General features: G+C 36.9%; 1 protein-coding gene across 6 annotated transcripts in view; it reads right to left on the reverse strand.

The window, feature by feature from the left end:
• The window catches only part of LOC128497386 (poly(rC)-binding protein 3-like), a 292,930-nt gene that overhangs the window by 175,584 nt on the left and 89,498 nt on the right, over positions 1 to 27,848 (reverse strand). For all 6 annotated transcript variants that reach the window (XM_053467439.1, XM_053467438.1, XM_053467434.1 and 3 more), the window contains one exon: positions 1,824 to 1,957. The gene's annotated coding sequence lies outside the window, so the exon portion shown is untranslated. The remainder of the gene's footprint in view (positions 1 to 1,823; positions 1,958 to 27,848) is intronic.

Consider the following 27,848-nt stretch of genomic DNA (forward strand, 5'->3'; position numbering starts at 1 on the left):
TTGTATTTTTTTGTAAGGTATTGTAACCCAGATTAACACTGTGTGGAGCAACCTCTAAGGTCAGAGAAAAAGAGATTTATGTTATTCAAAGTAAAGATTTGTTTCAGTCAGGGCAGTTATGAAGCGGCCAAGTAAGGTGGTTTTGATGGAACCTTCAAAGAAGTTGGATATGCTTCTAACACTGGCATATAGGGTTAGATAACTTTAGATAATACTGGATTAGTATTATCTAAAGTTAAATTGATATATCCCTGAATGCCAGTGTTACAAGCGTATCCAACCAAAAGATTCCAAGAGTACTTGGAAGGGTTGGACTTTTTCAATCTGAGTAACTACGTAACTATAGTGGCTCTACTTATGAAGATCATGTGTAGTTTACAATTATCTATGGGGCAAGAGAAGACATGCAACCATGCTATCTAACACATATCGACAATTTAAATAAATGTTTTAATAAAACTGTGCATACATTTACTGAACACACCAATGGTTGGTTAAGCCCTTTATATGTGTGGTCACACAACATGTGGCAGTTGAATGGACAACTATGTGTTGCGCTTCAAGCCTCTTGGCTCATTCTTTCCATTCGTCCAGAGTTGAGTTGATTGATTAAGGGAAATTCTGAGTTCCGTGCACATTATCTTCAAGTTATAACAGGTAGGATCATGCTCCAAACTTTTATACACTAGAGGTTTGCCCAATAAAGATACTTCTCTCAAATATCCCTTTGGACATGATTGGTCTACACAAAATCTTGTTGATATAAAAAATACCAATAATTATATACTATTAAACAAAAATCAGCATATATCTGATATGATGCCTTTGCTATCAGAATCATCATGTACGCATATGTTTAACAACTATTAAGCTTATCCAGCTTTAAGCTCTAATTTGAATACTGCAGTTGATCTGATGATTACAGAGATTCCAAACCATCTTCTGTTCATTGAAAACAATAAGTTTGAATTACAAACGTGAATCTGGAATCGAATAAACAAATATGGGAACAATAAAAATCAAGTTACAACCAATTTTAAATTTAATTTTGGGATTGCTGCTAGCAAATGTTTTAAAAATACAACAGATTTCTAAGCACCATATTTCCCTTATAACTACAATATGATATGTTCAATTTATATGCAAAGTATTAGGAGACACAGTTGGAGAAGTTGCAGATTTTCATGTAGTCTTAATAGAGCAATCCTTGCAACAATGAAGCTATATTATACAGAACAGAACGCCTAATGATCATCATTTCCAAGTTTCATTTTATCTCCACATTACAATATAGAATCTTAAGTTGCAATACAGGCCTGTAACATATATATATATATATATATATACATACATACATTTCATTACACATATCTAGAAAGCTAATTTTGTAAATGCAATAGATAAAAACACCCTTCCCTAGGCTGGGCATAGCATGACTGGACTTATTAGTAATTACTTAAAATGTGAGCTGATGCGTTATAAACGCAATTTTTGGCCTCAGCCTGGCCATAGGGTGAATGCTATAGGAATTATTTGATATTTAGGAGGGTAAATATGAAGGGCCGAATGTGCTAGAATTTAAAACAGATTAAAGCAGGACAGTAAATTGAAGACTGGAAAATGAATATCAAATAGCAAAACCTCTGTTGAGGAATACACAGAAAAGAGGGAAGGCATGTAATGAAAAATATTACAAATAACACTGGGGGATTACATATGAGCCTCCCATTTTAAGTGAACCTAGCCATATTTTTAATGCTAGGAAAAACATTTTAGCTCAACTTGTATCATAAACTGTTTTAAGAGACATGCATTTGACTTACGTATTTGATATTGTTTTACTGATTCACGGGTAGCATACTTGGAACAATAAGATGCTTATGAATCAAACTCCCGTAGTCTGCAATTAGATGAACACGATTACAGGATTACCCCCTGCAGAATCACTGGATGTCACCTGTTGATATAATAAGAGTGTTTGTTTAATATGCATTGAATATTTATATCATCTATTAATACAGTAATACTGATAATGGATTTATTTATGATTAAAAAAAGGAATTAGTTTTCCCACAAATAAAGATTGGATATAATTTCTCCTATCTCTTATTGTTTCATATATATTTGTAATCCGGACTTGTGTTTATAAGCATTAAAATACAAAGATTTACATAATACCTAATGAATGTTATATTTGAGTTATCATATTTGTTAAACTGTGTGATGACACATTGTCAAATCTAAGAAGTACATACAAATTCTTAATTCTCTTGTAATAATAATAATCTCTCTCTCTAGTCACTTCTGCCAATATCAGTATGGTAGGGGGTTTGTATGTGAGTATTAATGTGTTTGTATAAGTGTGTGTGAGCATGTATGTCTATGTAAAAGTATATGTGAGGTTGAACGTACATGTATAAGTGTATGTGAGCATGAATGTATAAGTGTGTGCTAACATGAATCTGTATGTGAAAGCATTTATATGTACAAGCATGAATGTGTAAGTGTCTATGTGTTAGCATAGATGTGTGTGAGCATAGATGTGTACGAGGCGTGAGATTGCATTTGTGTTAGCATTCATGTGTATATGTGTGTGTGTTAGAATGAGTGTGAATGTGTGTGCTTGTGATAAGTAAATATATAATATAAAATAATAAATACATTTATGTGTAAGCATGTGTATCCGTGTTAGTATGTGTAACTTTGTTTAAGTGTGTTTACTACGGAATTTGATGGCGCTATATAAAACAATAAATAATAATACTATATGTCTGTTAGGGTGTATGTTGCAAAGGGCAAAGATGGCACAGACAAGTTGTTTGTGGACAATGGTGTCCCAAACAAGCACGAACCAGCTGTTTGGAGGCAAAGATGGCACGGGAAGAGGGTTTGGGGTTTAGGATGGCACTGATAAGGTGCTTGGGGACAAAAGTGGCACTGTTGTTTGGTAAAGTTGAGAGGCACTGGAGCATTTTTTGCACAAGGCCCTGTGGTTTCTAGTTACACTCCTGACACATGACATCGAGAGGGCGCAATTTGGGTGCAATTTGGACATTTCCACTTAGTGGGGTACTCACTTTTGTTGCTAAGTTTAGACATTAATGGCTGTGTTGAGTTATTTTGAGGGGACAGCAAATTTACACTGTTATACAGGCTGTACACTCACTACTTTACATTGTAGCAGAGTGTCATTTCTTCAGTGTTGTCACATGAAAAGATATAAATATCTAACATCCCAAACACACAAACAAAAACATACCCAGACACATATACCCACACACTAACATCCCCATACAGACATATCCAGACACGCGCATGCTAACATAACCAGACACACATATACCCAGACACACATACATACCCACAAACACAATCCCAGACAGGCACACACAACCCACAGACACTACCACTAGATACACTAACAAGTACGGACATAGACACTCACACTAACATAACCATAACCAGAAAGCTAAATAAAAACAACCAATTAGACTAATACAAAAGACACAGACACAGATTATATTCTTCTTGGTAAATAATATTAGTAATAGAACCTATTCAGGAAAACTGGTTGGTCCAAATACAAGCATAGGCATTTTTTTTTACATTTCGGAATATAGAGGTCTGTTCAATAAGAGACATAATAACCTGAACACAGGTGGGAATGCAAGATCCAGTATCACAGATATTATTATTATTTATTTTTAGGTACAATTCAATAGCTAAAATCCATCTATCTTAATAGCCATAAAAATGAAAACATAAATGAAAATATAATATTCTATAATGTTGCATGTGTTCAAATAGGACAAATAGGGCTGAATACAACTACATCTTTGTTTAATATAACATCATTTTTTTCCGCTTACAATCAGCAGAAATAAAAAGAAAAGTAATTTTTCTTCCCAAATCCAAGTCACTGGCCAAGTTACTTTTCTGTGAGAATTTTACACCTGCAGCTAAATCTTACAGATGTCAGATGTATATGCAGAAACTTAGAATCTCACAGGCAAGAAATGCATTGTTACCTACAGAAAGCACTTATGACATAATATATAAATATAAATACACGTTAAGCATTTTAATGCTTTGTTGACAACACAGCATGATCAATGTCATACCTGTGTTTTTTTTCTTCTTTTACTCTGTGAACCCACAGAGACATAACTCATATTGTATGACATACAAGTAAATATGTAGTCCTCTTAAAAATGTCACAAAACAGTTCCCTAAAATCTATGACCAAACACATGATTTAAGCTATTCATTTTATTGGTCTCTAAACAGAGTTTAAAATGACAAATAATTCTATTTTTTTTTTTTACCAGATTTTACTTATTGGTCAAGCCCACTTCCTCATATTTTGACAAGTAAACGTTTTATTGAGTCTCAATCGTAACCCAGAGATACAGCTGGGAATGGCATGAGTTAGACCAACATAACAGAAACAAAAAGTCGAGTGGAACTGTACATGAGAAAATAACCATTATGTTATAAAAGAGTCCCCATACAGAGTTCACTGTTTAAAAGTGCGAAAGCTTTGTAGTCCACTACAATGAACCAAAATCTACAGCTGTGGCTATAAACAAAGAAGACACCACATCCAGCTTTATGTACCAGAACACATCCTTTTACCTGTCTTTGAAGGGCAGACAGTCTAAGAATCTATGAGATAGTACAAATTGTACAACATAACCAACAACAAAACAAAAAATAATTTTAGATATTTCAGGTTCAAATATGTTTGTTTATCACCCCTGTAACCTCATATAATGATGGCACCTATAGAATATGCCCAACAACTCTATCCCCTTTCCACCTGAAGCCTCACAAGGTTTCACCAGTCAAGAGGTAAGTCAATTGATTGGTATTTTACCCAGAAGGACTTAGGAGCAGTACCAAGATGTTTGGTGGCTCAAGCGTATTAATATATTTTTATATGTTAGGATCTTGTACCATTTAAAAGTTGAATTTAGCCCAGCCACATTGCACGATATGAAAATGAAGGTACAAATGTATATGGCAACTATGCCTTTAAAATATAAACAAACAAAGAGACTGTTATTGCTATATTAAATAGTGTGAAGCAACAAAATTTTGGAAGTTACTCGTATATATATATATATATATATATATATATATATATATATATAGTGTCCTGAAGAACCCTCTTGGACTCTTGTGGGTCTTCAAACATGTAAGGTCTGTTGCCCGGTAAGAAAGGCAGTTTTGCTTGAAATGCAATGGTGAATCTGATTCTGCTTACAATGAAGGTTTTCCCCATGAGGGTAAATGCTTTACCATGACCACTGCCTAGTTTTCTTGGAATCTAAAACTTTGTGGTTGTCGTAGTATAAAGAAGAAAGCTGTCGGTTTAACAATAGCTCTCTCTTTTTATCTTGAAAATCAAGAAGTTTAGTGATTATCAGCCTTGTACAGGCCCACTCAGATGTTTTGTCAGAACCACCACCCTCTAATTTCAGTTCTTTCGGCAACTATTTATGTAGCATGTGGAGCAACTGGGAGTATTTGATGAATTATGGTAAACTGCAGATTATTTCTGTGACTCTTGTTTTCCAGGTCGTCCAATCTTTCCCCCTTAGATGTTTTGTGGTGTTCTCTGTGTCCCTCTGTCCTTGCTTCTACACTGTAAATGGCAGCGTATGCCCAATGGAGGTGAATGAAAGGCCCGTATTTTTGTGTGAAGGTTTTGACAATGCTTTCTTGAATGAATTCATTTACATGAATGTATCCATCCATGTAAGTCTTAAGCTGATAAAGTATATATAGCTTCAGATGTGAGCATCTTCTAGTAGGTGTCCCTCCATATTTGTTGGGTGGGGCTGTAGTTACCCAGTCTGTAGAAAAAAGTATTAATGATGCCCTGGCCTAATAAACTCCCTCCCCCCAATCTTGTTGTAGAAAAAAGGGACCCCATGCAGATTAAAAACAGTTGTGTGTTCATTCAAAAAATCAAAGATTTAAGTATGCCAAGTGTGCACAATGTTCAGTAGTTTGAGGGTTCCAAACAGCCTGGGTCTTGGCTTGAGCATACCAATATAGCAGTGTTTGGAACAAGAACTTAAGCCCCATTGTGCATGTTAAACTTAATAAAATAGAAATCTGCCCTCAGTTATTTATTTTGAGACATGCACAATATTAACCTCACCTCTGATATAAATGTAATTTGTATCACAAAATAATCTCTAGTAATGAAATTTAGGTCAAAGCATGCTAATTTCATCTTGCTATGACAACAAACTTGGCAGCAAAGTAAAACATAGTTATCGGGTTGACTGGTAACACAAAAATATTTTCGATCATCATACTTTATCAGTGGCATGTAACAAGGAATGTAATAAGGAATGTTAAACCAACCATTGATCAGCTTGCTTTATTGGTAATGGAAAGTGACAATTAGGGATATGTGTACACTCAAAAACTAAAAAAATATAATATTTCTATTAGCCATTAACAGAGAAGAGAAGCTATGACAAAAGAGTCTGAAGCTAGATGGTCATAGGCTCAGATAAAATGACAGAAAGTATTTTTTCACTGAGAAGACAGAAAAATTTAACCACTTTTAAGCAGAAGTGGTTAATACAAAGAGGGAAATTAAGGATTACGGGTATCCTGTGTAAAACACAAGGACCAAGTAAGATTTGATGTCTGACAGCATACAAAAGACATGGACAGACTGAAGAGGCTACATCTCAGCTCTTAAATGTCATCAAATGTCACATTCTGTGACATTAATATAATTACAAACAGTGTCACACATATGTCTTTATCTCATTACAACGTATCTTAAGGTTTAACACTAGCCGCCTTATAGCATTTGCAGGTATAAATTGCCGACAATAATACTATTACTAATGGGATTTGGCAATACAGAAAATATTGGACATTCTTAAAATTCTAATGTAGTATGGATATTCCCCAAGAGCAATCCATGTTTCTAACAAGACATGTTTATATTGGTCCAGAAACGATAGTCACTTTAGGCTTTAAATTATTTACTCGGTGTATAAATATGCTTAGGGATTTCAAGCGTTTACCAGCGGCAGTACATTTTTAAGATGGAGAAAAAGGGGAAAATATTATGACAATCTCTGTATATTTCTACTCATAAAGTGATTGAAGAAGAACCACAAAACATGTAAGACAGATTCGCTTAACTGCACCACTGCCCAACACTCAAAAGGAATGACAAGGCATTCAAGACACGAGTCAAGTACGTAGAACAGGGGATGAACTTCGTGTACCTGTGTGACTGGCAGCAGAAGCAAAAAAAAAAATAAGCACCTTTAAGACTAAAAATTACCTCAGAAAAATATCCTAAGAAACAACAACGGACTGCTATCAAGCAGAAGTGAAGGGTTTTTGCTTTACTAAGAAATAGATAATATGCTATTTATGTATCTATAAATGTGTATATTTTCATCCTTTGGTTACTGTAAATACGTAATCTATTGTAAATCTATATATTATTGATGTAATGATGAGATGAGATATCACTTTCCTTCATCTTTGGACTCAAAGTGTTCAATCTCAGGGAAAAAAGACCACTAAAGATTTTACAGCCCATCTGTAAAGCTATCAATCCTCATTTTCTAGCCAAGTAAAGGGACCAGCCAAAAAAATAAAGTAATAGGTCACACAGTTTGTGATCACTGGTTCATTAAAAGGTATAACAAACGTATTTGTATTATGTAATGTTAATGGTTATATTTATTGTACTATTTATTATTAAAAAAAAATATTATCTAAAAAAAGTTTTCTTTAGATATGGGCGATCAATTCTATCTTAGAACCTGAAATAATTTCGAGGACTGACATCCAAGTCAACGTTCTTGTTAACAATTTGATCCTGCACAGCACTACCTTTTCCATCTCTGTATTTCACTTTGCTTGGTATCATGACAGTCCCTATTTATTTCTGCCACAATGTCAGTCTTAGGGTGTCTCTCAGTCTTTTCTGGCTGATTACAGATGTCCTTTTTTCTGAGGCCTGTCTGTAATGCTATACATGTCCCTCAATCAGTCTTCCTTAGAAGGTTTCTTGCCCTCTCTATTTTAATCTCACTGAATAGCAAGCCGCTGTCTTACTACCTTCAGCATTTTAACACCAGAGCTTACTGGTATCACATGGATGATGATTTTAGAGTATTTATATAAAAGCATAGCACATATGTGCTACATAGATCCGGTAATTAATTCCCCAACTATGGCTCCTTTGAGAGACCTGAAATTTGCACAGTGAGGTATACGACGTTAAAAGGCCTAAGCTTAAATTACCATTCTGACCATTTCTGTAGTGCTCTGTTATTGAACAAAAATGTAATGCAAGACATCAACTTGCATATTCATAAATAATTCAAGAGCTCTCAATGGCATTTTAGAAATCATGCCATTCTGCAGAGAATAACAATTTAACCAAGACCCACAGGGGGAAAAATATCTCTCAGTGGGTATAAAAAATATAATTGTCAAAGATATCCATGATAGCATAGCTTCCACTTACCTAACTGCACGGCTCCTTGCAAAAATCTAAGAAGAATGGAAACCTAAATTCCCTCAATAAATAAATAAATCAGTACATACAACTGTTTTTAACACTTTGTGTATGGTGGGAACCTGGTACTTAGTGGTTTACAAACAATACAATACATTGGGAATTATTTCATCTGTTTGATATCATTTTTTTTTAAAATGGGTCCATTTTGCTTACACTATTAGGGGATATATACCGTATTTGCTCGATTATAAGACGAGGTTTTTTTCAGAGCAAATGCTCTGAAAAATACCCCTCGTCTTATAATCGGGGTCGTCTTCTAATCAGACCTCAAATAGAGGTCTGATTAGGAGACTAAGATCCAGATCCCCCGCACCGCTGCAGGGGACCTGGATCCTCCTGTCGTCGCCCCCCCCCCAATTTAACGCCCCCCCCCACACACACACACTTACCGGTGCTTCCGGAGGTGAAGTTGGCAGCGGGGGTTTGTATGCGTCCGTCGCAAATACCTTCCCCGACTGTCAGAAATCAGAGTTCCCCGCACCGGTGCAGGGAACTCTGATCTCTGACAGCCGGGGAAGGTATTTGCGACGGACGCATACAAACCCCCGCTGCCAACTCCACCTCCTTCCGGCTGCCGCGGAATGAGACGTCAACCCGCTGCCCCAGCAATACAGCAGGAAATTGGAAGCACCGGTAAGTAAGTAAGTAAGTAAGTAAGTGTGTGTGTGTGTGTGTGTGTGTGTGTGTGTGTGTGTGTGTAGGGCATTTCTGGAATGCCTTATACCCCTATATGCCACTCTGGCACTTAGGGGGTTAAAAGGCATATTATGGGGCAGAGTGGCATATAGGGAGGTATAAGGAATTTCAGGAGGCAGAGTGGCGTTAAGGGGGCATTTAATAGTGCACTCTGCCTCCTGAAATGCCTTATACCTCCCTATATGCCACTCTGCCCCATAATATGCCTTTTAACCCCCTAAATGCCAGAGTGGCATATAGGGGTATAAGGCATTTCTGGAGGCAGAGTGCTCTATATAATGCCTTTTAACTCCCTTAATGCCACTCTGCCTCCTGGAATGCCTTATACCTCCCTATATGCCACTCTGCCCCATAATATGCATTTTAACCCCCTAAATGCCAGAATGGGATATAGGGGTATAAGGCATTTCTGGAGGCAGAGTGGCACATAGGGGGTCAAAAGGCATACCATGGGGCACAGTGGCATATAGAGGGTTAAAAGGCATATCATGGGCCACAGTGCCACATTGGTGTGGCAAGCCTGGGGGCAGATGTGCGTAACTGGGGGACAGGTTGGAAAATACAAGAAATAAAAACAAAAAAAAATATTTTTCTCAATCATAGCTTTTATTAAAAAAAATAGTTTACATGAATTAACATTTACTGGTAAAACTTTTTTCCTTTAGGGTCGTCTTATATTCAGGCTTTTTCTTTTTTTCCTAAGTTAATATTCAGATTTTGGGGGGTCGTCTTATAATCAGGGTCGTCTTATAATCGAGCAAATACGGTATATACGTTCTGAGTAACTCTGTGCCTAATAACTCAGTGCATATTAATTGTAGATTTAACCCATAATCCTCCATTTACCAATGGTATGGAAGCAAATTTTCAGTGTAAAGTATATGTGAAATGTATTCGTTTGAACAGTACATCAATCAAGAGACTATAACTATCTCATGTACCTGCTGCAGTGCCTGCCAACTGCTCTTGAACGCTGTTTCAAATAAAAATAAATCAGATTCCTCAGAATTCTTTTTCACTTAAGACTCATTAAATCCTCTACCTTATCTACTTACAAACACCTATGTTTAAGAAAAACATACATTGTCTGAGAATTTGACATGTGGCACTGGGCCAAAAATTATTCAGACTAATTTTTCGGTTTGTTTTTGGCCCATTCATTTTCGGGTAACATTACCTGCCCATTTGGTTTAGACAAAAATTAGAGGCATTTTTAGTTTGCCTGCCCACATTCAGTCTCACTCACTCTCTGATAATATCACTCACTCTCATACTCATTCTTACTTACTCTCCGTCTCACACTCACATCTAAATATTTTCCTACTTTCTCTGCAAACCACTTCCGCTTCTGCTTCTACTTCTTCATCTTCCTGTTCTTCATCTTCTTTCTTTTATCTTCCATCTGCATTTCTACTGACATCACCTGGCTCGAGCTGCCACCAAAATGGCAGTGTTTTCAGTGACGTCCTTTCCCTTGATTCTTCAAGAGAGAATGAAGGGGAATGAGAGTGTGAGAGAGTGTGTTTTCATCCACTTCATGGGGGGGGGGGGTCTGGATTTGTTTTCGGGGCAATTGCCAAATTTGCCAAAATACAGTGAATTTGCAAATTGTAAGAATCTACCCAGATAAGCTCATGCAAAATGAGTTAGCTAGCTAGTCAAATGCTATTATAAATTAGGAAAGTCAATGGTTCAAATATGCAATCTGACACCAAATCAAAGATACATTTGCCTACAGTCTTGTTAACATATGTGTTTTACATGGAGTCCACGGGTGACTCCGTGCTTCACTGAGCTTCTAGGTCAGTTTCTTTGTGGCCGTGCCCTCTCCCAGCCTACTCCCTGCTTATATTCATCACCCAGTTTCCTCTCGCTTAAGGCAGTGTAAGACTAGCCCACTACTACACAAATAACTCCACCTTTAACTATAACCATTCTCCCAGTAGAGGCAGAGCTCTGGGTAGCCTACCCTGGGAAGTTCTCAGAAATGCTTATTTTGTAAAACATTCCTAGATATCGGTAATAGAATATGGTTCCGATAAAAGCTTTTGGGTTTTTAAAACAAGCAGTGCATAGGACACCAATCCAGGCCTATGCCTACCTAGCCAAATAGTCTACTTTCAATTGGTTATTTAATATCAACAGTCAACACTATTTAGTTCCGACAATCACTTTTGTTTTGTCTTATAGTAGTATAGTATGTCACATGCCTGCTCTGAATGCCTGTCAGCGTATTCAACCACATACTATACACTAGATCGATTGTGCCTATGCGTATGCATAATACGTTAATAAATAACAGCAAATAATGGCCTTGTAAAACAGAGTACATTCAAAATCTTACTATGAATTGCAGATGCTGCATTCAGAACATCTTGGTGAGAGATTTAACAGTCTTGGTGGCCCACAAGTTTTATTGGTGCACAACTGGGCCCTTATATGATAGTGCTAATGATAGACTAATGCCAATTTATCAATTACCATGCAGATAACCACTTGTTTACCATGTTGTTTATGCAAAATATATTATTCATGTTTAATTGCTGCCCAGTATAACCACACATGCACTACATGACCAAATATATGTGGAGATCCTTCATAATTATTGAGTTATGTTTCCACTACATCCAGTGCTAACAGGTGTATAAAATCAAGTACATAGGCAGCCATCTCCTTAGACAAACATTGACAAAAGATTTTGTCATGATGATGAGTTCAGCTGTCACAGGATGCCACAAGTAAGTTTGTAAGATTTATGCCCTAATAGATCTGCCCTTTTGTGGAAGTACTCCGAGAGGCTAGAATAATGCAGACAGATTTGCAGATTATAAAATGCGCAGAGACCCTTTTATTCTTCCAGTTAATCCATCTTCAATTTTCTGTCCACTCATACGTCCACTAAAAGGCCCCCGGGATGCCTGGTTCATAGAGAAGCAGACAAAGAAAGAAGACACACGGAGAAGTGAATGAAGAAAAAAGAAAGAAGAAAAGATAGAAGAAAGAAGAGTGATAGAATGTGAGAGAGTGAGTGTGTGTTAGTAAGAGTGTGTGGGGACAAAATATATGATTCACCAATACCAATCCAACACTCTATGTACGTCCCTGATTGGGTACTAAACAGGCACACTTGGGAGGTAGTTAAAAATAGCAACCTTTAAACATACCGTAAAACAAAATAACATGAACTACACATGTCCCACTGCATCTGTGAATGTAAACTGAAGCAACAAAAAGAGACACTATGTTAACAGGCATATTTATAACATGAAACCATAGCTGGCAGCCTATCCTTTTTTTTAAGGATGTGCATCTTGCGATATTAGTTTATTATTTACCAAACCGTAATAGTAGCTATTTTATTATCCAGCACCAGGAGAGAAGAGGCGATCTTAAAGTGTTATGAATTAAACATTTGTTTTGCCTGAATAGCCCCTGTGGTGAATACTATTGTGTCAATGTATTTTAAAGCTCAAGATTAGCTCAGATGAAAAGGACACCGAGCATGCAGTATTTACATTATTTAACTTTCAAACCTCTGTTTTTGATCTGGATGTTAGCACAACCCAAATAAAATAATCACCATCAATATACAGAAAGTTAATGGCATATTTGGTTTTCAAAGTAATTGACTGAGGAGGATGCACTATTAGCATGTGAATCACTGTATTTCACTTTTTTTTTATCATATTGTACACACCATCATTAAGTGCTCTCTGATTTAAATTGAAGTTTCCTCTTTGACAGCTGAGGACACCGTATCCTTTGCTGTCGCCATGGTAAATACAATATCAGTTCTTCAAAAAGAGAAGATGGGAAAAAATGTCAAGAATAGATCAATCAGTGTATGGTTACTTTGCGAAAGATACATAATAATCAGATTACATAAAATAGAGAAAAATAGTGGTATCTAATATTTAATGCTGAACACATGGTCACGTGTAAGATTCCCTAACATATTTTTCATTTTTCATTATGTTGATGTAATAGTTACCTTTAATGATATCTGCTATGAGTTATCAGCTGGTGCAGAGAAGGAATAATCTCTGTATGATGCAAAAAAGAATGGGTGTTTCAACACTACACAGTTTATCATTGTCAAGTCATTGTTATACAGTTATGATTATCTACTTATGTTATACCACATACTATTATTATGTAGTCATGTGAAATCACTAAATGTCTATGATATGTTGTATTTTGTACACGGTTATTTGTTATTCAGGATAACGAAGGAAACAGGAGGACCTACACCATGGGTTTACAAGCCTGTCATGACATGCAGGACCATAATTGCATACAGTGGGGATAATTTGGAAGATTTCTGATCTTTAAAAACACATCTCTGCCTTTGAGCTCTTAAAACACTATTTGCTCTGTCCTTGAACTGCTTTCACTTCCTCCTACTTCTGAGGTTTAGGACTTCATGTGTGCCACCTATTCTTTGGAACACCTTACCTTGTTCCCTGAAGATCCCAATTACTTATAGCTTTAAACATTCACTAAAATCCCTCTTATTCATAGGCACATGCAGCCAAACATCTTAATACCCCACTACCTGCATTCTCAAAATAGACCTTTTCCCCATCTATGCTACCTCCATGAGATATCCATGACCTCTCCTCTTTGTCATGACTACAATCAAATCCTCCTTGCCCATGCAGTACCCTTACCTTCAGTTTCTATCCCTTTATAACTTCTAATAGAATGTAAGAATGTCAACAGAAGGGACCCTATTCCTCTTCTAAGCCATGACAAGGTATTTTTTACCAGAAGTGATCGCATGTGAAAATAAATAAGGTGCCCATTCAAATTAATGGAAAATGCAAAAATCCTCCAACCTCTTGGACTGTTGGTGCATGGGAAGAGGTGGATATCATGGCTCCCACCTTGGTTAATTATTTATTAATTTTAACTCTTTTTTTTTTTAAAAAAATGTACTTATTGATATTATGGGGAGGGGGTTCAATGTTTGCACTAAATGTTGGAAATTAAAGGCAAGGACATGCAAGCTTTTATTCAACGCACACCATCACCTAAAAAACATAAAATGTAAACTGACAGGCTCTCACAAGCAGCTTGAATTCTTAATCAGAAGACCCATTGGAGGTAATAGATTAATAACTTTAAGTCTCCTTTAATATCTCTTGTTAAGCATTATCTCATTTTGTAAGCATAGCTCTCACCAAAATGTTGTATCATTTTTACACTCACATGCAACCTTGTTTGATGGAATGAAACTTGGCATGTTTCTCATATATGCACAGCCTGCTCACATCATTTTTTTAATAAAGCAGAAGTTTTCTGGATATTTGTAGCTTCAGCTTGCCAACATCATTATGATTGTATATGGCGACCTCTAGAAGAAAGATGAGCTGGCCCTGTAAAATGCATAGCTCTAACAGTAAGAGGACTTTCAAGAACTTTTCTTGCCATACAAACTCATAGTGGAGAGCCATTCATAGTGCAGATTAAAGTCAGTGAGTTCAAAGTCTCTAGCAAACTACCACTGCAATAAAATAAAATGTAAAAGATATCCACTATTTGGATATCCACTATTCTTTTAAAGGAGCAGCAAAAGCTTTTTTTTGCACATTGGTCATTTTTAAGTTATTGGTACTTAAATGTCTCTCCCTCTACTATTGTCTCTTTGTTGTTGTTATTATTATTATTATCATCTCTTGCCATTATAATAATTTGACAACTGATCTTTAAATGTTGTTAACAAACATTTTGTTTTAAAAAAAAGGAATTAATTGATAGAAAAAAAATATTTTTTCTCTTTTTACTTCTCTTGCTGACTGCCCTTCTTTTATTATAATTTTTTTTTTGCTATAAAACACCATAAAATGTACAGGAAAGCAGTGTAACCACAAATTGTATGTGTACATAGTAACCATTGATCTAGCCTAACTACTGCTCACTTATATGCTGTAACTGTTATTAATGCTATAATTATACATATTATACATAATATTTGAGTTTACTAGCAGAGCCAACCATAAGGAAATAAATAACAGCTCATTCGTGCTGTAAGTTCAAAATGATTTTGGTAATAAAAGAAGGGATTTAAGCACTTGAGTTTATTTAAGAGCATTTATCAGCAACACCCTCAGGCCGCTACATAAATTGTTGTGAAGATGGAACAGATTGTTGACCGATGACAGTGTTATGGTGTAATGTGTCAAAGTTACTTACAATAAGTACCCACTCATGACACAGTGAAGCAAATGTATTGGTGGTACCTTAAAATGGAATAATCAATGTACTGCCATGCTCATAATACAAACTGCAGTGATGCCCCATATGCTGCTACATATAAATCCGCTGTTGATTATTAACCGACTTCTAATCATGTCATTACAAGCTGGCACCGAGGCCGAGCTAGAGGGCTCGCAGAGGAGAGAGAGGGGCGCCGAGCGGGTACTGACAACTTGATGATAAGCGAAAACCACTCAGCGTCCCTCTCTCTCCTCCGCTTAAAAAAAAAGGCGCTTGGGGCGGCAAAGTGCCGCCTCTTCAAAAGTGCCGCCTGGGGCAATTGCCCCACTCTGCTCCATGGCAGGGCCGGCCGTGGTTGCCTTTCTGTCATCTCGAACCAGTCTGCCCATTCTCCTCTGACCTCTAACATCAATAAGGCATTTTCGTCCACACAACTGCTGCTCACTGGATATTTTCTCTTTTTTTTCAGACCATTCTCGGTAAACCCTAGAGATGGTTGCGCATGAAAATCCCAGTAGATCAGCAGTTTCTGAAATACTCAGACCAGCCTGTCTGGCACCAACAACCATGCTCACTTAAATATCCTTTCTCCCCCATTCTGATGCTCGGTTTGAACTTCAGCCACGTGTGTTAACAAGCAATTGAACAGGTGTACCTAATAAAGTGGCCAGTGAGTGTTTCTATATATATATATATATATATATATATATATATATATATACCGTATTTATCGGCGTATAACACGCACTTTTTTAACTAAAATATGAAGCTGAAACCCTACCTGCGTGTTATACGCCGATAAATCCTAGAGCCAGTGGCGGAACTACCGAGGTCGCAGAGCTCGCAAATGCGACCGGGCCCTGGAGTTCTGCCAGTCAGGGGGGGCCCAAGGGGTGCCGAGCGGTTGCTGAAGACGACCGCTCGGCAACTCTCGGGCCCCCCTAACTGACAGAAATCCAGGACTCCTCTGCTGGCGGCGGCCGCTGCTGCTGCTGCCGCCGCCACCTGCCTCAGCGCTTCAACTCCTGTGTTGGAAGCGTGAGGCGTTTGTCTCGGGTGCCGGCGCTTCACGCTGGGCGCCGGCATATGACGTCAGACGCCGGCGCTCAGCAGTGAAGCGCCGGCACCCGAGACAAACGCCTCACGCTTCCAACACAGGAGTTGAAGGTAAGTGACCGGGGTGGGGTTAGGGAGAGAGAGGGGAGACCCTGAGAAGGGAGGGTTAGGGAATGAGAGAGGAGATCCTGAGAAGGGGGGTTAGGGAGGGAGAGGGGAGATCCTGAGAAGAGGGGGTTAGGGAATGAGAGAGGAGATCCTGAGAAGGGGGGTTAGGGAGGAAGAGGGGAGATCCTGAGAAGGGGGTTAGGGAGGGAAAGGGGAGATCCTGAGAAGGGGGGTTAGGGAGTGTGTGTCTGAGTGTGTGTGTCTGAGTGTGTGTCTGAGTGTGTGTCTGAGTCTGTTTGTGTGTGTCTCTGAGTCTGTGTGTGTATGTCTTAGTGTGTGTGTGTCTGAGTGTGTGTGTGTCTGAGTGTGTGTGTCTTAGTGTGTGTGTCTGAGTGTGTGTGTCTGAGTGTGTGTGTCTTAGCGTGTGTGTCTGAGTGTGAGTGTGTCTTACTGTGTGTGTGTGTCTGAGTGTGTGTGTCTTACTGTGTGTGTGTGTGTGTGTGTGTGGTTTCCCAGATAGCAGTGATTCTGATGAAGTTTTTTTTGTTCAGTTTTTTGTTCAAAAATGGGGGTGCGTGTTATACACCAGTGCGTGTTATACGCCGATAAATACGGTATATATATATATATATATATATATATATATATACACTGTCTCACAAAAGTGAGTAGACCCCTCAAATTTTTGTAAATATTTTATTATATCCTTTCATGTGACAACACTGAAGAAATGACACTCTGCTACAATGTAAAGTAGTGAGTGTACAGCCTGTATAACAGTGTAAATTTGCGGTCCCCTCAAAATAACTCAACACACAGCCATTAATGTCTAAACCTTGGCAACAAGAGCTGCAGTTTTGGAGATGCTCTGACCCAGTCTTCTAGCCATCACAATTTGGCCCTGTGTGTGTGTATTCTGAATGCATTTAATGCTATGTAATGCAATTTTCTATAAATTGAAAACATAATGAAGTGCAATTTAAACATTAGGATGTCTTTGCAAGATTTAGTTCTAAAAAAGTTAACTATTTAAGCAACACTTATAGTAAGCAGAAAAACCCAACATTTTGTCATTGACATTGGTTGTAAATTACACTTGCAGCATTAATCTAAGCTGTAAATCACCAAGGCAATTTATGTTTATTTAACCAGCAAACTGCATGCTGAACAGCATCATCAATCAAGCCAATCGGCACGCAGATTGTTGTATTCTTAACATAAATGCTCCTTCTACTGTTAATGTTGCAATTGGCCTCTCCTGCCTAGTTTTCAAAGAACATTTTCAGATCTAAGTTAATTTACATTTAATTTGTTTTAAGAAAATAAAAATAAAATGAGCACATTATCAAGGCAATACAGAGGAAGAGACATGAAGCATGATTAACTGTTAAAAGTTTAACAGAGTTTTTCCTCATTCACAGATGACATAACTCAAGTGCCTGTGGTTTTAGTTCAAATATAATTCTGTTCCATTGAGGATGTTCTACATAAAGTAATACCAATTAGAACAAAGTAAAAAGATAAAGCATAGATAAAAAGAGTATATGGAGAGAATATTATGAGCAATCCCTTGCCAATAGCAATGCTCCTGTTGCTATATTTGAATCATATACGGTAATAATAAAAATATACTGAATATTCTACTTTATTAATACATTGTGTGTTTACTTATTGTGTGCCTATTGGCAACATGCAAACCTGGGTTGCTATGCCTAATACCATGGCATTTGTATGTTTGAGCATTTAGGAATATAATATATGTGCACACTCCTCCTAATTATTGAGTACAGGTGTTTCAGCCACACATATTGCTAACTGGTATATGAATTAAAGCACATAGGCAGCCTTTTTCATAGACACACATTGCCAGTAGAATGTGTTGTACTGAAGAGCTCAGTGACTTTAAATGTGGTATAGGGTGCCATAGGATGACACCTTTGCCGCAAGTCAGTTCAGGAAATTTATGCTTAGTACACTGTAAGTGTTGTTATTGTGAAGTGGGAGCATCAAGGATTATTAACAGCTCAGCCATGAAGTGGTAGACCACAAACACTAACAGAGTAGGGCTGCTGAGTGCATCTGTAGCATTACACACTACCATACCTGAGAATTTTCTGGGTTTGACCCTGAGAATGGCTTTCCAGGTCATGGAAGCAGGGTCTTGACAGGTCCCACTCCCCTTTAAATGAGGGTGTTTCCCACAATGTCAGCAGGAACGTCCCCTGACATATGCTTGACACACCCCCGATGTCAGTGGGAATGCCCTCAACGTCAGTGGGCAGTCATGGCCGCATCACGCAAGTGTAGGCTCAAGGTAGCCAGGGCCCAGAAGTTCCCAGGTATGCTCACTACATGGGTTTCCATGGCCAAGTGAAAGGATGTTAATGTTAATGTTACAGGATATAAAGACATATTAGACAATTATGCTTCCACCTTTGTGGCACGAGTTGGGGAAAGCTCTTTCCTGTTCCAGTAAGACTGTGACCCTGTGACCCTGTGCACAAAGCAAAGCCCATAAAGACATGGTTTGATGAGTTTGGTGTGGAGGAATTTGAGTGGCCTGTATTCAGCCCTGACCTTAACCCTACTGAACACCACTGGAATGTCAATTGCGAGACAATCATTCTCGTCCAGCATCAATGCGTAACTTCACAAATGCTCTTTTGGCTGAATGGGCACAAATTCCCACAAATACACTCCAAAATCTTGTGGAAAGCCTTCCCAGAAGACCAAAGACTGTTATAGTCACAAAGGGGAGCATCTCCTTATTAATGCTCCTGGTTTTGGATTGGGATGTCCAACAAGCTCATATAATTCTAATGGTCATGTGTCCCCATATTTTTGGAAACCTTAACTCATAATCATAAATAAGAAATACCAATTTATCAAAAAATAGAAAGCAAAGCTATATAACAAGAATTAGATGAACTAAATTGGATGATAAATCCAAAACAGTTTCACCAAGTGTGAATACATTATGCATCTGATAGAACCATTTGAATCTTGACTGTGAGATTAATTTAATCTTCAGTGGAAATGTTTGGTAGATAATTAGTTATAGTATTAGATATTCATCATTTGTGACTTGGGTCAATTACACTCTGCAGCTTACATAACATCCACTTGTTACAAATAATTAAATAATTTATTAGTACCTGTATAATATGAGCATTAAGTTTGATAAGATGTTGGAGGAACCAAAGTAAAGGAAGTGGTGTGTGTGTGTTTAACTGTCTTGCTACGTAGTCTTTGGACATTATACAGAAAAAAAACTAATATGAAAATTCATTGATGACACCATTTTTCTTACTGTATTAATAAGAGAAATAAATCAATATTGATACATATCTAATTTTAAATGAAATTAGAGTGTCTCAGTTCTTCCCTTATATTCTATTCTTTTAATGAAGTATAGGAAACCAGATAACAGGGATTTCAGAAAATCATGATCTCTTCTATCTCAGGTGAAGGACACAGATGCAGTTTGTCCCACTTCTGAAAGAATTTAAGGTTGTTTCAGACAATTAAGAATTTGGAAGTACTAATAAGTGTTTTTAGTATAAAATAAAAAAGGAATTATTGCTTCTCTCAAAATAAGAGGAGCAGTAATATGTTGAAAACCTGTCCTAATTTTTTAAACAATGACATTATTTAAAATTAAATTTGGATATAACCAGGTTTTAGTATGGAAACATATCTAAATAACAGTTACATTTTAAGATGTAATGGGTTAGTATTCTTCCCTTTGTTGCTTTGATATCTGTTTGCACAAATGTTTTCTTCTAAAGCAATTAAATTAATGCAGTTACATACAGTGCAAAATGTACTACTTATGTAATTGCCTCCACTATTAATGGCCAACTTTACTGTCAATACAGACAAGAGTGGAGAACTTGCGATGTTCAATATTGGACACAAATGTAAAGCATATTAGGCAAATAGGCACTTTGTGAAGAAAAACCTACGATGACGGTGTTGGTTGCAAAATAATTAAGAAACGAGAGACGCTTGCTGAATAAAAATTACCATAAATTCTTACCTTATGCGTCTTTTTTACCATAGTATTGAGTAGAGGAGTAATAACTCATGCTTTTTCCAGTTTTGTAGCTTCTCAGTAGGTATTAGGTAGTTTTGTAAGAGACTATAGTCAATGCCATATCCTTGCCTAGGCTGGCTAGGCCTAGATCTCTCTTGTAACTGGCCCATATAAATTACGGAGGATTGTGCCTAGCTCCCTCTCTACTGGGAGCTGTATGTCCTTAAAATACAGTATGCTGAAATTTGACATCATATCCCAGAGTTCAACATGACAGACATTGGCCCTGGAAGTAAGTTGTTTGGGGCGGCTGAGCCATTGGTTTGATTCAGGCATAGGGCAGCGCCCAGCCAATACATGCCACTGAAAGTAGTCGGTGGAGGTTTTCATAGTCCTGCTATGACTAAGGGAATTGGGTCTATGTTTTTCCTAATATATAAATATATAAACTGTAAAAAAGAAGTCATGGTTGAACCATTTGAATGCATAGATGTGCCAAGCCACTAATATCGGCACCCTTGGTAAATATGAGCAGAAATCCTTCCCTTTATTCTTGAATCTATCCAGAAAGAAAATGCCTTAGGGGAGCAAACTGCCGCCCCTGCCAAAGTGTTGCACGGGACCCATGTAAATGCCAGCTCTGTTTAGCCGCACTGTTCTCCTTGCCATGCTGATCAAATCTTTTAATTGAAAATATAAATGCTTACATTAAAAAGCTCACCGTAGCACAGACACAGTGTATCTTTGCAGCCTAACATTTTGCCCATTTGGGCTTCCTCAGATGCACTGCTGGCAATTTTTAGGGTTTTTCATATCTTTTCTTCCATCAAAATAGGGTTAATGCTCAGACCAGAATAGCAAATATGAAAAGAATTCTTATTGACTGTCACAAGTTTTTTTATGAGATACAGATACTGAGTACTAAAAAAATGAAAACTTTATGAAACTGGTACTTTTCAAATTTTTATTGAGAACATATAAGGTGAATCCAACCTACATTCACTTAAGAATCATGTAGGTAATCTAAAAATACTTTGCTGATGATACTTCTTTAGTTTTATCTAGGTCATTCCAGCTCACAGGAATCATTTTAAAAGGATACCTTGTAGACCTTTACCACAATTATTTGTTGTGAAAAAATGTGGATAAAATGTGGATTAATTTAATAAGCTCACTACAATCAAGATATGTAAAGTCATTTCCAGATCCGATTTGAAAAAGAGTGCAGTAGTGTAATAAGATAAGGTTAATTGCAATGGGTCTAATCAGTTAATATTTGCTTTCATTTTTGGCTATCAAGAGAGTTGTTAAGTTAACGGAGATAACATTTCTGCTTTTCTAATGAAACAATGACCTTGTAAAAATCTAGGATTTTCATCTTACATAAAACCTTGATGTCTATTTTGTTGGCATTTAAAAATATTGAATATATTTATATAACCACAGCTTCTCTATTCCTGATAGAGTCAACATGCACACTGCATACTGCATCATGCACATAACTCATGCTAAGGACTCAAGCCCTAGCTAGAAAATGGTTATGAGAGGACATCACCTGAAGCGCTGCCATTTTGGAGGAAGTCCCAGCCTGGTTATGTACATGGAGATGGAAGATTGAAGATAGAAGAGAAGGGAGAAGATTAAAGATAGAAGATAAAGATGTGAAAGCAGAAGTGGTAGGTAGAAGCAGAAGAAAAGGTTGGGAAACATTTAGAGAGCAATACGTACAAATCTGAATGCACAAGTCTAATATTTAAGATTGATTTATGTTTTTTAATTGAAAAGCAATATTAGAATATATATGTAAGATAGCTATAACTATATAAAGCTATGATAATAATTGGCACACCAGGTATGGGTGTCAGGATAAGGATTCGCAATGCAGGTATCACCTGATGGGAAAAACATGGCACAGGAACAGGAGGAATGTAGTGCAGAAGAAGAAGGAAGAAACAGTCAAGCCAGGGCAAGGTCATGTATACTGGTGCAGGCCTTCAGATGTCAGCACACATGGATAAATGGCAGAAATCAAGGTCTAGCAGAAGTTTAGTAGACTTTTCTGGATCAAATGGTGACAGTACAAGAGGATAAGATAACTTGTGGCCAAGGCAAGGCATGGAAGTGGAAACCGGTACAACTCTTAGGACAAGGCAATAACAAGGAATAATACTACAAGGATAGTTCCTGTATAGGCAAGTGTTACCCTAATAATCTTTGCTAATTAGCATGCATGCATGCCACTCGGAGCTACACATCCACAGCTGTCACCTGTGACCGTTGCAGGAAAAGAGGATTCCCCACCGTGCCAGCAGCACTGTGAAGCAAAGTAATAATAACAGCCAGACCATGCCCTTGAGGTAACCGCCGTCAGTCATGACAATAATAATAGAAGTAATAATAATATCTTGTATAATATACTGTATATGTTGATATTGATTATGATTCGTGATAGACTATGTATAATTTTTTATTTCTATCCTGGAATAAAAGTTTTACCCTACCTTACTAATAATATATATATTTCATTGGCTGCATCATTTTCATAATTTGTTAATGATTTACACACTAATATATATATATATATATATATATATATACACACACACAAATAAAAAAATGTGAAATATTATAATAATAAGAAGTGGGTTATTACATATGAATGTTTCTTTTATCAAGATACCATACAAAAAATAAATTGAAGAAATCTTATTTATTTGGATTTACAGAATATACATTATTGGCATACAGCACCGGAGTTTGTGACTCATACGCTGAGTCCGTGGACTGCAGAAGTTATTGGAATACTTCAAACATACCTCCAAATCTTCAATGTAATTTCTAATTATGGGTGCAATTGTCACCAAATGGCTCCACTAGGTATTTGTATGAGCAAATCCCCTGAATTTATCAATATTCATATATGGTACAAATTCTGTGTAATAAAACATGTCTCTATGCAGCTTCTCAATTCATTCTCCTTAAAACATAATTGTATAACCTCACTATATGTAAAACTAAAAGATTCAACTTTAGTGTCCAATACTGGATGTCCAAACATTCCCAGAATAATTCTATAATCTTATAACATTTTGCCACATTCATGTCTTAACCTTCTCAAGGCAAAAGAGATTCTATGTCATCCACAAAATATTGACACGACATTTAAACTTTCATACACAAAAATTAAACTATTAGAAGTAAAAAGGAAGCAATGCAATTAGAACCTCAAGTAAGAAAATGTGATTTCTTCCTCAAGTAAATTTTCCATGTGGCTGGAAGAAAAATGGCGATTATGAGAAGCAAAAACGGAATTATCAATACATTAGTATATTGACTTTGACATTATTTAATGTAATTAATAAATCAAGCGACCAGTGTTAAAAAGAGTACAAATTTGGGTTAAGGATAATCTGGAATTTTCTGCTAGAATAAGAAATGTGCTCATATTAAGGAGTAATTACCGATATGCTTAAAACTAATAAGTAATGTATACCTGACTGATAATGGTTAATTCACTCTACAACAATACAGCACAGAAAACAGCATTACATGTTTGTTAAAAAAAAGTATAAAAAAAACCAAATGACAGACATTAAGACAAGATACAGATGGACAACTGTAAAATATAGAACACAAGCAGAATAGAAGTAATTACATTTACCTTTCTCCATACCCTTTTACCTAATGACAAATTGTTGGGTTTTTTTATACTGGAACTGCCAGAACATTCGTTTTCTTGGGCAAGACTTCAAGTGTTTTTCTTCTCTTTATTATTTATTAAATGTGCCTATTTCTCACAGTTCATGGCTTTAACAAGCACACAGCCATTCTGATATATACTTCTGTACCTCTTGGCAGTGTTGTAACTATGTGTGCTTGTGTATCATGCTAGGATGGAACTAAACTACATAAATGCATTTTAGCCAATTGCCTAAAAATTGTGTTATGATCAATTGCTGAATATAGTCATTTACAGTTGATAAATCTACTTTAAAATGTTAGGTAACACAGGAAGACATTATTCCGGCATGCTTGGATTTCATGTCTTTTAACGGTGACATACATGGTACAGAGTGTTGGAACAAAATTGATGTCCTTAACTGCGTTGAAAGGCTGTTTAGTACAGCAGACATTTTCTCCAAGGGGCAGACATGTGATCGTTGTTGGCCTTATTTACAGATACCTACCCGGAATCTCTTGCAGTGGTGATAGCTCTACAAGATTTTCGTGGGAAAAAAGCTTGCCTGGTTGATGTGATGATTTTTAATAATGCCCGTGTTACCCCCTAGAACACATACAAATGACAATATTTTCAAAAATGTACTTTTAACTTGATACTAGTGATAAGAAAAGGTAGTATGAGTTCCTTTTTAATTAAGATATCTGCAAATGATCACTGTGCAATGACATAATCTCACCTGTAGTGCACAAAGACTTAATCATATGTTTTGCTGACACGACACGATGAAAATGAAACATTTTTGCAATAAAAGAACATTTTCTGGTTCCCGCTGAGATGGACCTCACTGGAAATATAGTTAGTCCTATTAGTCTCAAAAGCAACTGATTCATTAAGTCTGTCAGCCAGAAAAAAAAAACCATAGCTCATCATCAACATATTAAATCCTTCCTTGCAAATGCAGAACCATTCTAATCAAGTGCAATCGGCAGGAAACCAATTTGTGGAAGGTCATTACAGTTATTTCTAAATCCGGATAAAGTCCTTGTTAGACGTTACATTTGTCAGCAAAGGTGGACAAAAAGTTGCAGAAACACTGAGCACTACCTTATCATCAGAACATTTTTTTTAATCTAAATACTGAAGGACATGGTCATTTTTCCATCTGTCAGAAATGTCATGCCTCAATGCCTAGTGAACTAGTTACGGTCATAGTTTCAATTTCCTGTGTATAATTAATGAAAAAGGGTTTTGTGCTAAAAATACTGTTTGTTACACATACAAATACAGAATTAGTCCTATACAATTGCCTTATTTAGCACATTAAAATGGTGTTTATTATTAATAATAATAATAATAATATGTTTTATGTAACAATTGCCCCATGCTGTTTTAAGTCCACACGTGAACAAAGCAGTGGCAAAATCTAGAAGAATTATATAGACTTGGCAGAAGGAGAGATATTCCCTAAAACAATTGACATATTCTGTAAGGAGTTATAAAATGGAGTTCCAATTCCAGAGAAAACCAACAAAAAACAAATCGAGTCGTGTTTTCAAGTTAATGGATTCTAAACTCACATAGTTTTTTTTTTTATCATTATCACTGTACATCACATGTTTTACTTTATGAATAAATTGTCTTCTTTTAAATTACTTAGTAATTATCTAAGCAATGTTAACATGCAAATAATTCTCTAGAAGACAAAATACACATACAGGCAGACAGGAAAGGGCATACTCCCTGCCACAAACATACTTAAAGAGATAGTAATCATGTAATAACTATTATATTTTAGGGAGTAGGATTGGGCAGTTTTACACCAAACACCGGTGGTTTACCTTAATTTTTGGATACAATATTCATAAAAAGAAGCCCATCATATAAAAATATATTAATAGAGCCACAATTTTTACTTAAAATGCTTTGAATCTGTTTTATAACATTCCCTATGGGACTTCGATCTAGAGGACTTGCGGGCGCGGGCGGTCTTGCTGGGGCTGCGGGCGGGAGCGGACGGTCAGGCACTGTACCTGCGGGTCCCGGTAATCCCTCTCAGTCCCGCAAGGCTGTCTTCTCGCAGCTCCATAACAGTGTCTCCTATCTTGCTCCGCCCAGGAACAAGGCGGAGTCACGTGATGTGACGTTGTGAGGGAACAATTTGCGGGACTGCGCGGGAAATCAGGTAAGGAGGCGGGCGTGATTGGCCACAAATGTGGCGGGAGTGGGCGGGAGCGGAACACCCACATTGCGGGAGCGGGCGGGAGCGGGATTAAAAACAGCGGGAGCGGGCGGGAGCGGGCGGGAGCGGGATTAAAAAAGCAGTTCCGCGCAGGGGTCTACTTCGATCATACCAAAGCGTGTGAAATCACTAGCTCTTAATTGTATTCCGACAACTGAAACTGTACCTATATATACTGTATATATGTATATAAATATATATATATTTAAGGGCCATATCCATCCCTTACTTAGTAGTAGTATTTATAATACTTCCGGTTTCCTAGAAAATATTAAAAGTGCTTATGAATTACATTGTTCATTCATTAGCCCTGATTTGTTGTTATGATTCAGTTGCAGTATTCCTAAAATATTATCTCTTTTTTCCATTCACATACTCTACTTTTAATTTAAAATATGCCATGTGGGCCATTCAGTCATTTTTATTTTTTGGTAACTAATGAGTATATGGCATGTATGTAGCATCTTCTAGAGTTTTTTATTATTATTTTGGAATTCAGGGAAAGAAAAACATCCTATTTACAACCTTGCTGACATTTCTATTGTTAACTCCCTCATTCTTCTTTCCTAACGTTATTTAAATTGAATGGATAACTACGGAATTGACCCTCTGGGGTCATTTTAATGGAATAAATAGTAATGCCTGATTGTGAAGCCATTATTGGAAGTGTTCAATGTGTTAAAAGTAACTTGAAAGACAGCAAAATGTGGAAACAATACATTTGTTGGATACAGTAACAATATGCTAATTGCGTGGCTGTAATTTCTAGCTGTTTAATTAACATACTTCTAGTTAATTGCTTCCAATTGCTTCCAATTTCAGATTGCTGGGAAGGGAAAGAGCTTTTGGAGTACAGAAGTGCTGCATTCTAAATAGTGGCAGATAAATTTCAAATACATACCAACAACATATAGACCCGTCCATAGGAAAGTTTCAGCTACACATCTCACATTATCCAGCTAAGAGAGGTAATGTGCTTAGGCATCAGCTTTTTCGCCCCATATGTTTAATTCATTAATTCAGTAGCAATGTGCTGGGCCCTTCAATATGCAAAATATGACAGAGATTGTATATAGCGTATATAAAATATTTGAAAGCAGTAAGTCTCATAGCACAAGCATATCAGATATATTAAATTAGCATTTCCACTTCAGGTAAGATCAAATACAACTAAATTCACAATGATGGTGAAAAAGTATCGCATGTATTTGACATTCTCTCATTGCCAGGCTTT

The sequence above is a fragment of the Spea bombifrons genome, chromosome 5 (genome assembly GCF_027358695.1).
Source record: "Spea bombifrons isolate aSpeBom1 chromosome 5, aSpeBom1.2.pri, whole genome shotgun sequence".
NCBI classification, from domain to species: Eukaryota; Metazoa; Chordata; class Amphibia; order Anura; family Pelobatidae; genus Spea; species Spea bombifrons.